Source organism: Triticum dicoccoides, chromosome 4A (assembly GCF_002162155.2).
Source record: "Triticum dicoccoides isolate Atlit2015 ecotype Zavitan chromosome 4A, WEW_v2.0, whole genome shotgun sequence".
Lineage (NCBI taxonomy): Eukaryota > Viridiplantae > Streptophyta > Magnoliopsida > Poales > Poaceae > Triticum > Triticum dicoccoides.
In genome coordinates this window covers 550054323-550065862 of record NC_041386.1, presented here as the reverse complement: position 1 = coordinate 550065862, position 11540 = coordinate 550054323, and the positions used below count along the sequence as shown (strand labels likewise).

At 44.3% G+C, this 11540-nt stretch overlaps 2 non-coding genes across 2 annotated transcripts; one reads left to right on the top strand and one right to left on the bottom strand.

The window, feature by feature from the left end:
- The first annotated feature begins 2628 nt into the window (after positions 1–2628).
- On the top strand, positions 2629–2700 carry TRNAN-GUU. The gene has a single exon. It is a non-coding gene; the product is annotated as a tRNA-Asn (tRNA).
- A 625-nt stretch (positions 2701–3325) lies between these two features.
- On the bottom strand, positions 3326–3399 carry TRNAE-UUC. The gene has a single exon. It is a non-coding gene; the product is annotated as a tRNA-Glu (tRNA).
- Positions 3400–11540: the final 8141 nt, after the last annotated feature.

The following is an 11540-nucleotide window of genomic DNA, read 5'->3' as shown; positions in this document are numbered from 1 at the left end:
TAATGGTGGATAGATGGATTCGCACCATCCCAAAACCGAAATACAAACAGACCAAAAAAAATAAGCAAATAAATACTCCACCACCAGCCTACCTACTAGCATGTATTAAGCGAATAGCTTGTATGGTCGTTGTTAAAGAAAAGATGTATGTAATCCCGGAAGAGAAGCAATTGTCGTATGACCTGTAAGCGTCACTTTTGACTTCCTTGCCGTTTGTGAATTGAGTCAATCGAGTTATGTTTGAAAAATGAATGGAATTCTGGAGTGGACCGAATATCCATGGCAGAACCCCACACTGGCTAGGAACTGGGCTGCACTAAGCCCGACACTTTTTGGGCTTCTTCATGAATCTAGTTTTCAGGTAAGGTCAGACCATCTTATTGAATAGATATCTGAAAGAAAGCAAAGGAATGAATCATTTTTCCAATTACCTTCTCTCGAAAACCATAGATCTTCTGGTTACCATTGACTATCCGGCACTTTCGTCTATAGAGCGAAGCAAGAAATTGCGTGGAAGGGCTTTTATGCTAATATCAGCCTTGTTTGGAACAATAGATGCAATCCATTTTAGTGTATGTCACTGAGTTCACCATTGCAGTTGAGACGTCAGGCAATTGAGCGTTCCCTAGAGTTTGGTTCAAAGGCTAAGGACTCCCCGCCGCCTTCATAAGGGCACTAAGGCGAAGCACGGAAAAGCAAATTGGGCACCCATGTTTTACCAGTCCCGGATCTCAGGGCCATTTTGCCAACCGCCGACATGAACGAAATCGAATTTCATTGCGGGAAATTCGAATTTCATGAGGGAGGAAAAGGGGGTGGAGAGTCGTACAATGCATTGGTGGGATGAAGGTGCTAGCTTGGCTGAGATAGGAAGTTTCGATGTGTATGTAGATTTGGTTCTAGTGCCCCCACCCTTTTCGAGATCTGTCAGGATTAGCAAGATGTTCTGGTGTAAACTATAGAGAAATGGAATGAATGAAATGTATCTAAGAAGAAAGGAAGCCATGCTCCATCCTGTTTCTAAAAAGAACATCACCTCCCTTTTTAGTTAGATACCGCTCCGTTAGGTACTAATGCTTCTACCTATCACCCGGAGGGTGAGTTTGAGAGCTCTGTTTTTTTCCAACATTAATAGCATTCCACGAGAAAAGTCATCTACTGATGTTGTCAGCGGAGTCCCTCGTCCATCCATGTATGAATAGCGGTATCCCCCATTTTGGACAGTGATGAGGTAGTCGACGCAATTTGCATGTGTATTTGCATTCGGCTTTGCTACTTTCCTTCTAGAAAAGAATGTCCGCGGAAGGGAATAGTCTACGTGGCCTGGGGTAGTATTTCAATTCCTTTATCAGGTGGGAGAGTTTAGAACCAGTTAAGCCAATAGCTGCTGCTTTAGTCACACTAGCTACATCAGTTGATCATGGATTTAGCATACCACCTCAGAATAGTCTATGTGGCCCCTTGTTTTTACTACAATTTGATCCAGTAATGCAGACAACCCTTTTTAAAGCGCTTTTAAAGCCCCTGACTCTCAAAAAGAGCTGGAGGTTTTGCCTCAACTCATTCCATGAATGTTGTTTCATTCCCCACGTGGCTGAATCCAACTCAGTCTTTATCTTGCCTTGGAGTTCTCTCTCATAACTGAAGCCAGGAGGTATTCAATTTATCGGATTTCGAGCTAGCTGCCCTTTTCTTGCTCCTTGCCATTAGCGCAGCCCTTTTCTTTTTCTTAGCTAGCGTAGTTTTTCACCTTCAAAAGAAGGCGCCAGCGCTTTTGTAGTGACCCCTCCAGGGTCCCGGGTTGCTTTGGCGTGCCCCACCCCGTCAGTCCTGTGTTGTACTTGACTTGCCTCTCCCCAGCTTGCTGCTTGCTGATCGCAGTGTTCAAAAATGACAAGAAGCTGGATATGAGTAGATGTTGTTGGTCGAAAACGTCTTTCATTCACAATGAAACAGAATGGTCTCGCTCGATGCGTCATTTTAGAATGTGTATTTTCATATTAAGAGTTCTTAAAAGTTCTCAACTCAAAGCCCAACCGTCAAAAGGATGCTACAATGTTTGAAATTATCAACTTAGCATGCCCCCTTACTTCCTTCGTGACCTCCCACTACTTCATCTACCGAAATGATTAGGCAGATCTCGTTTTTTCTAGCATTAAACCTGCTCATGATCCTTTATAGAGCATGGAGCAGACAGAGAGATGAAAGGACCACCTTCTCCTGCTTGCTTGATCGGAATCTATTCACATTTAGAATAGCTGAAGTGCTACTTAACTTCACTTAGTAGTTGAAACTCGGAGAGACAGAGAGAGTCCTCTCTCATACTTGCCAATTCCAAGGCTGATCAGCATGGGAATTGGCAGGAACCAACCTTAGTTGCCCCTCGGTAGAGTGAGTCTACTTAGCGAACTGGCAGGACGCGGAGATCGATTGATCAATATGCATATCGAGAGTTGATGGTTGACCACCGCCCCCCTTGTCCTGCCCCGGCCGGGGAGACAAAGGGGATTGCTATCGTCACCCTTTCTCCCAGTGTATGTGAAAGAGAAAAAGTGACGCACTTTTAGGGTTTTCGGTCTGCGGTTGGTTGGGCCAAAGAACGAGAGTCAGCTTCCTTAAGTCCGTTCTTCCTCAGTAGCTCAGTGGTAGAGCGGTCGGCTGTTAACTGACTGGTCGTAGGTTCGAATCCTACTTGGGGAGATTTGATTCATTCAGAATTCGAATTGATAGTTATAGCTTTTCTGACTAGCGACCCCTGTCCTTCTCCTTTTTTTCTAAAGAGGCAGCAAAATCATCAAACGGGACATCAAAAGTGGGAAGTTGATTGTAGGATTTCTATTCCTCACTCTCGTATAGGTGAACTTGGTTCGTTCAATGAAAAGGGATAAGAAGGATCCACTGGGAATGAATGGGAAGACTGGGGTAGTATCTTCATTAGCCGGAAGGAATTAGTCTCCACTAGCGTAATTCGAAGAACGAACAAGAAAAGGCGTCTTTAGGTAGGAGGATGGATGGATGTGGTCCAATGGCTAAAGCTCTGCCAGCTTCTTGTAGACTGGCAGTCTCCGAGAGGAACCTTAACCCCCCGGGCCGGGTGGGATGGTATAACTTTTTTTTGCCACAAGTGGGAACTCAGTCCTTGGTAAGACACAAGGGGGGAAGGAAGATCTTCACTCATTCATTAAGTAAGTGCCTGTGGTGAGACCCACAACAAACGAAGGGGGTGGAGGGAGACCGAAGAAGGAACAATTGTCTTGAATGCTATGCTGGGATCAGCAGCTTCTAGTGTTTTTAAAATGAGTCGGGCAGGAAGAGGAAGATCGGGCGGGGAAAACGGGGTTCGAACCCGCGACTTCTGGCGTGAAAGACCAGCACTCTAACCAACTGAGCTATTTCCCCCTTTCGTAACTACTGTCGATTCAACAGTCACCTACCGGTTACCTTTGTAACTATACCAAAGTAGCTGTACAACAGAATGCCATTCGCCTTTAGTACTTTTCTTTTTCTTTTGACGACAATAGAAAGAAATGGCTCTGCTCGCTTAGAGAAGGGGCTCCGCGCTCTATCAGCTATCAGTTAGTTGGCGCTACGCGCGACTTCAGTTGACAAAAGCGAACAAGATAGCGCTAGCGCCTGCGGAGAACTTTTGTTTGTTCGCCTTCTAAAAGGCCTACTGACCTGCCGGTGAAAAGCCGGTTACAAAACAAATAATAAGACGTGGTGAAAAAGTACCAAAACAACTGAAGCCTACATCCCACTACGTCTGGGTTCCCCCTTCCTATGAACCTTGAGTTAATAGGTTGGATCAACTATACCAAAGTGGAAGGGCCACTATCTAAGCTATTAGTGGGCTGGTTTGAACTATTGATTTACTGAATCGAGTGAAGCTGTGTTGCGTAACGTATAGGTCGCCAAGGCCTAGAAGTACAAGTGGTCGCCTTAACGGTCACTCTCAAACTCACTACTTGAGTGACGAAAGTCACTTAGCTTCTTTAATAGGGCTTGCCAAAGAACCCCTCCGGGGCCCCGGGAAGAGGAAGAAGGAGATAGAGCAAAGGTCTCCTCTTTCTGTCCGCTCTTCCCGGCATGTAGAGATCCGATTGGGCTTATAGTTTAATTGGTTGAAACGTACCGCTCATAACGGTGATATTGTAGGTTCGAGCCCTACTAAGCCCATCTGACCTGCTTAATCAATGACTCCGGTAGTCACCTGAACCACTCTCTCGGATAGCCCACAACCTCTCTTCTGGATGCGAAAGAAGATTCGATCAACGTACAAGGTTTGCCTTCTTGTGAGAAGGAGGGTTCTGAATTGTGTTCTCAGTGCAAAGGGAGTCTTTGAGAAGGTTCTGTTTTTCTGAAGAGAGAGAAGATCAGTAGAGCAGTCCGGCAGCTGTTCGGGGGTCAGCTTTGGGATTTGCCTGATCGACCCCTACCAGTGTATTAATCTACAAAAATTAAGATTGACATTCGTCAATTTACCGGATCTATCCTCTTCTACTAACTTTACAAAATGGAAGGGAAAATGTGAAGACCAAAGATGTCAACTACTAAGCATAGTCAATTGCAAATCGGCCGGTTGGTTTGCTTCTCTCCAAGTATGGGAGATTTTCCAATCTTCGAAAGACGCTCGTACTTTCTTGATCTTATGAAGAAGGGGCTTTCCTTAGCTGCGGACTTTGGGATCTTGAGAGTAGACCATGTCTTACGTTAGGGAATCCGAATCAATCCAAATCCTCTGACACTCCTTTTTAGCTGCTATTTGAATACATGTTCAGATGCAAAAGAGCTCGACTTCGAGTATGGTCTTGTTCTTAACTGCTTGAGAGAACGCATATATCCCCTTTTTATTGCTAAACCTCCACAAGCCTTCCCATGCTCGCTAATTGAACCTTCCGTCTTCATCTTAATCCATTCATTTCCCGGTGGTCAACACACAATAGAATATGTTTGTTTTTGATCGAATTGAGACAAAAGTACCATTTTTAGGATGTTCTCCGATTCTTCCTCTTCTTTCTCTCATAAAACTGGAGATACTAGCTTCTAATCTGCATATTTTTGCAAATCCTTTTCCATTTGGATTTTTGAAAACATTAACTTACCATATAACGTTGACGTTCCGCCAAAATGTGCCAGAGCGAGTGAAAGGCAAGCCTACCCACGGTGTTAACTTGCCATCCCCAACAAATCTACTAGCAGCCCATTCGAGTTCCGCTTGGAAACAAGAAGGTCTTCTTTATTTGCGTTTTTTTGCCCAAGATAAGCCCATTTTCCAGAGCCAAGCCTATTATAAGAGTTCAACTGCCATATTCGGATGGAGTCCAAATGCTTGCATCTTGGGCTGAAGAATGACCCAATTCCTTAGCTTCCATGCATTAATCATATCCGGGGATGTGGGAATAGGGAGATGACATCCATCTACACGACACGATAGCTTAAGCAAAGAATAGAGAGAGCTAAGCTAGAATATGAACAAAAAAGATATTCCACTAGCGTAGGCCTACCATAGAAAAGTCTAAAAAAATCTTTTCTTTGTCTGTCAGCGGGAGAGAAAGCAAGCTTACGGTGCTTTGGATGTTAACGTTTTTGTAGGATACTAAACACCTATATATACATTGTTTTATACTCCTCTGTACAAGCGTATAAGAGCTATTATGCTCGATAAAAGGAAGTTTATGAATAAGTAAGTCTTTCTTTTTTGAATAGCCGGCGGGAGAACTTACTTTTCTGGCTATCGTATGAACAATGCTGTCCGCTTTTCTTTTTTGAGTTTCCATGGATCTCTCCGACGAAGTAGCGGAAGCATGAATGCTATTCACGAATGAGCATTGCTATCTGATTCCTACAAAAGAGATAGGGGAAGCTCACTTTTGTCAAATGAGGCTAGAAATCATAGAACCCCGTCTTAAATCAACCGGTGAATCCAGAATCAAAGTGAGGAGAACAGGATATGTTATGAGAAAAGTGACGTGGGAATAGATTGCATTTCAAAAAGAATCTATACACTCAATAAGCCAGAACAGGAAAATTCAACTGCAAAAAGAACTGGTATGGTGTGAGAAGAGGCCTATTCTCAATAATGAACAAGATGACGCAGCTCTAGTTGCTGGAGGCAGAGGACGTGGACGCGGCAGGAATAGATCCAGGGGGAGGACGGGAATAAAAAAGGCTATGAGGATCATAAAAATTGAGGTGGAGGGAGATTGTATAACTAAGGATCGAGTAGAGGAAGACGTCAGTCTTTCAGTTGTAGATGATCATTACCGAAAAAGATGTACATTCGAATGAAAAAAGAGGGCCTGTCCGAGAGGAAATAAAGAATATTCATTTGCGGATTCTTCCGTACAAGCAACGGATTGAGCAACTAGCGCGAAAGCCATTGCGCGTTAGCGCATCCGTTTTCTTGCTCGGGAATGAGGGGACTAAAAAAATTGTCAAAAGCCATCTTTCTCTTTAACTAACTAAGTATTCTTAAAAATATGTATGTCTATGAGGTATTTTGACTTAATGGGAAGTAGGCATCTCATTCATAGGCAAGAGCAGGCCGGCCTGAAGGCATGAACTGAAGGCAGGCAAGAAGGCATTAAATGGCTTTTAAGGATTCGGTGTAAAGATGCGGAGTACAGTATCTTTCTTTCTATAAAAATATATGGAATCCGCGATCCTATCCTATTTTTGAAGTCATTTTTTCATTCGAAATTATTTTCTTTCGCAAGAGCACTCAAACATAGATTGAAGATCTTCAGTTCTTCGGTCGGCAGCCGCAGTCAGTAATAGCAAGCAGCGTCCCATACTACTTTTCCTTTGAATGTTCATTCTGGAATTGAATGTCACAAACAAGACTCATACTTCAGAAAAAAAACTGCTTGAATCAGGAGCTGTAATCCGCAGCTTTAGAGATAGGGGCGGCAGTCACAGCATTGGCAGCAGTGAGCAGAGGTCAAGAAGAAGAAGCGGTAAGAGCAGTTAGAGAGCAAGCAGCGGCTCATCAAACCTTTCTGTTTTGGTTACAGCTCAAGCGGTTTGTTTTCAAGTAAGGTACTCAAGAAAGCTTTCCTCCTGAAGACAGAGTTTCGGGTGAGCTAGCAAAGAAAGTCAGCAGTTAACCGGAAATTTAGGTCAAATTAGCATTTCGTAAGTTTTAGTAAGGCCAGTTATGGGAAGCAGGCCATGGAGAAAGAGAGGAATCAATCGTCCAACGCTATGTTAACAAATATGTGAAAGGTTTGATTATTCCATACACTTGAACGCGTTCCTTATCAATAGGTTTTGGAGAGACGAGCAATGATTGCTTGACGATCTTCACTGCATGAGACTAGACTTGACTCAAGCTTCATAGAAAGCATTTACTGAACTAAAGCCGTTGAGCCAAGTCAAGCGAAAGACTTATTCGAAGAAAGCTTTAAGAGAGTTTGTTGTCCCATGCCTTTCTGATGGTGAACCTCCTACTACTTCTTCCAATTTTGAAACTGGGATTGGCTTGTTGACTTTGCCCTTCCTTTAGACAAAGAGCCCCCAGTTTCGCCAAAAGACCTCCGCGTGTTGTCATTCAACTCCACACAAGCCTGTCGTTGGGCTACTTGCGTCTTCGGGAGATACAAAGGAGAAGTGACGGTCGGTGAAATAGCCCTCCAACTCGTAGCTCTTCTTGCTTAACGTGAAAACTCTCCTTTCCAATGAAAACGAGAAAGAAAGATGTCAGCTACTAAATGTGCTGCTTTGTGAATTTGATACTAGGTAGTTCTCCTCCCTCGGCAGGCAAGTAGCCTTTGCGACTTACATCTCTGCTACAGGAGGGTATGAACCCCCGGATCTAGGCGAGGTGATGGCGGGGAACTCCAACAGGTTTTGGTTTCCTCCTCACTGATTGATGGAGCCCAAGACTGCTTGACGACTTTCGGTGTGGGGTCAGCTTGAGCCGAGGTCGTCTCGTAACAGGAACAGGAAGAATAGCAAACAAGCACACAAGCAGGAATAGGAATATTGGCTGTCACTATCCTATGGTTAGCAATCAACTACGGCGCTGGCAACTCACAAGCCAGCAAGTCAACCTCTGTCAGATCTTCGGCCCAGTTTATGGACGAAACTGACTCTACTTCCTCATTCAGGCTGATATGAACTGCAAAAGTTTTCATCTTTAGCATGGATATCATAGGTATAAATGAAAGAAACTGGAATCAGGAAGTTGTTTCTTTCTCTCAATACGCAGAGGGGAGAGCATGCCCTGTCTCAGGCAGTATATCAGTCGTTAACGATCTTATCGGGACACATCCAATTGAAACTAGAATCCCAACCTCTTTGGAAGAATCTCCAAATAGAAAAAAATTCAGAGCGGGGAATCTTCCTATAAACTAAAATGTGTTAAATATATATATACCTACCTCTGCCTAGAGAAACTAGAGTTTCAGGCACCCTCGTGGGAGACATTGGATGTTGTCAACCGGCCTTAAAATGCTCATAAACAGCTCTTCCCCCTTTGACTTAGTTTTCGCTCTCCTCTGTTTCTAGTAGAAAAAGCCTGATCCTACTTTGCGAGTCCAACAGGTCTGTATTCTTTTCTTTTTCGTCTGAGGGAACGTGGTAGCCCTGATCTAGCTAAGACTTGAGATTCCATTCTATTTCATTCTGATCTCATTATGAGGAAATAGGTGAGGCGAGGCTAAGACAAGATATGGGACTTCCCGCGCTAAGTTGTTCCAATCTCTGTACTTAAGTAACCGAACTCGAAAGTGCTACTATGAGCTAGATTTGTGCGTACAAGGGTAAAGAAGCGAGCAAGGCTACCTTTCCGCTGGAAATCCTATACCTGAGTGCTATTTGATCAGAGTGAGTTGTAATTGAGCTTGATTTACTTGCTCTTCTATTTGCATTTTTTGTTAAGTATGTGGGTGACTCATCGTCGTGAGATCGGTTGGTCGAAAATTCTTTTCAAGTAGTCTCAGTCGGCGAACTCGGCTCCACAGAAGAAGTCAGTAGTGAATCAAAGAACTCATGCATGTAATCAGTGACTAGGGATCGATCAACCGGATGCAACCGAGCCATACAAAAAGAATTGGAAAAGGGATGACGCAAGAGAAGCGGAAGGTGACTTAGCAACATCAGTCATTTCCTATAGAAAGGAAGGAAAGGATCTCTCTTCTGTCTAGACGAAAGATCTCATTTTTGCTACCGCTCTCCCTCTTATGAGTCTCTGTCAGCCGTTGTTTAGTAGCTTTCGACGCGAGTTCAGTCATTCTCTTATATACTGAAAAGTATGAACTGACTTAAAGCACAAACATGAAGGAAAGGCTGAATTCGAAACATCTTGAATCGGATTCTCTCTTCTCAGAGAGCATGAGAGTGAAATGAGTGGGCCGTCCAAAGAAGACCACTATGGAAGTGAAAGGGGAGGGCAAGAGCGGTTCGAAGACCATAGCCCGATGTGGGTACATTGGCGTCATCGTCGTATGAAATTCACGCACAAAGGGCGCCGCATCACTCTCAATGGGATTCAAGATAATCCTTCCTGCCGTCCAATCTCTGTCCGTAAGCTGCAAGGATTGCGGAAATGGGGTGCTGTTAGCCAGTGTGTGCAAGTGCGTCAGATTCACTAGGAGCATGATCTGCAAGCAATTACTCTGGATGTTGATCCTGCAGAGCAGACACCTCCAGCTGTTCAAGAACTGCTACAGGAGTTTGATGCTTTGTTCCGGGAGCCAAAGGAATTACCCCCTCGTCGTGCCTGTGACCACCAAATTCCGTTGGTGCCAGGTGTAGTGCCAGTCAATGTCCGGCCATATAGATATGCACCCCACCAGAAAACAGAGATTGAGAAGCAAATCTGTGAGATGATGAACAATGGCATTATTCGTCGCAGCACGAGCCCCTTCGCTTCTCCAGTGCTCTTGGTTCGTAAGAAGGATGGATCCTAGCACTTTTGAAATATCCTATGCCAGTCGCGGGTTGTCCCAAGCTCAACGTAGGTTTGCAAGAGAAAAAGAGGGGGGTACCTTGTCTGTCGGTTGAAGAAGGCAACAAACAAGTGGAAGCAACCGATGCTTTGGTCATTCTACTCCTTGATGCCAGTCTGTGCTTGTTGTCATGCTGGCAAAAGCGGGGGTTTCGGCCGGCTTTACCTACTATTGGATTTGAACCAATGACTCTCGCCGTATGAAAGCGATACTCTAACCGCTGAGTCAAGTAGGTCAAGCTGAGTCAAGTCAGAGAAAATCGAAAAAAGAGAAAGCCAACCAAAGCGCAACCAGAGTTCTCCGCGGGGTGGAGCGCTAAGAAAGAGAAAGCGTTATCGCTATATGAAATGAAGCAGCGGCTAGCACACTAAGATAAACCACTTGGTTTAAAAAACTGCTTAGTGGCGTGTGATTTCAACACTATTCCAGAGGTATATGACAAAATTTGTGGGAGAGACCTCTATGTTCCTCAGCTTAAATCATTCTATGATTGTTTACAATTCTGTCATCTATTTTACATGAGGGCTAGAGGGTGGTCTTGGAGCAAGAAAAGTGTTGAATCCAGGCGCATTATGGTACGACTGAGACTGAGTTGGGCAGGAGCAAGCGGTTGGATTGGCCTGACTCTTCAAGACCAAAGATACTCAGCTTCCTCTTCATCAAGTCACGAAATTCGACCCTTAGTTAGCAGCACCAAAACTAGAGCAGGCCCAAGACAAGCAAGAACAGTCAATCAGCACTGATCAGGTAGGAAGCAGACAGTAAGCTAAGAATACTGGAAGAAGGTGGTCGCTCAGCCAAAGCCCTAGTTCAACCAGAACAGTAGGGAAAGCGGTAGAGGCCACTCCGTAGCTTTGGTCGTCGCACTCTAATCCACTTTAGAAGAAGCAGCTATTCTATTGCTTGGCTATAAAGCCTATAAGTAAGAACTCTGGGGAAGGAATCGGATCTGCAGATGAAGCAGAAGCAGGCAAAAGGCGAGCGCACAACGAGGAATTTTCCATACTAGATCGACTCAACATTACCGAATCTACTCTAAGACTCTCTTCTCTTCATGGTTGGCTGTAAAAAAAGAGTCTCTTTAGTCCCTAACTCTATGGATTTTACTTTTTGGCCCCTGCTCTCGACGTTTGCTCGGGACGGGAGGCTATGAAATAGTTGAAAGCAGATGCAACATTAAAGAAAGTCAATCCAGTAGCCTTAAGTCGTACCGAACACTATGTCCTAATAGTAAGGGATTTCTTTCAACCCGGTGGTAAGCCGGTGGTACCCGGAGAAAACGTTGCCCGAAGGAAGGGACTAAACCCATCTGTTCAAGTAGTAGCCAAGTAGTACCGAAGGAGTATCTCTGAGTTAAGGAGTACCGAAGGGAAGGAAGAAAAACCAAGTGAAAGAAAGAGATCGCAATGGTCTAAGATATAGTCAGTGAACAATAACTCAGATCTGATGTCGGATCAAAACAAAAATGCAAAAAGACAACACAAACGTAAAAGATCGAACTCTAATTTAGTTACTGAGTGAGATGTTTTGCTACCTACAAAAGGTTGGTTCTTCCCCTACAACCCCTACCCCTCCAAGGCAGTACTCTTC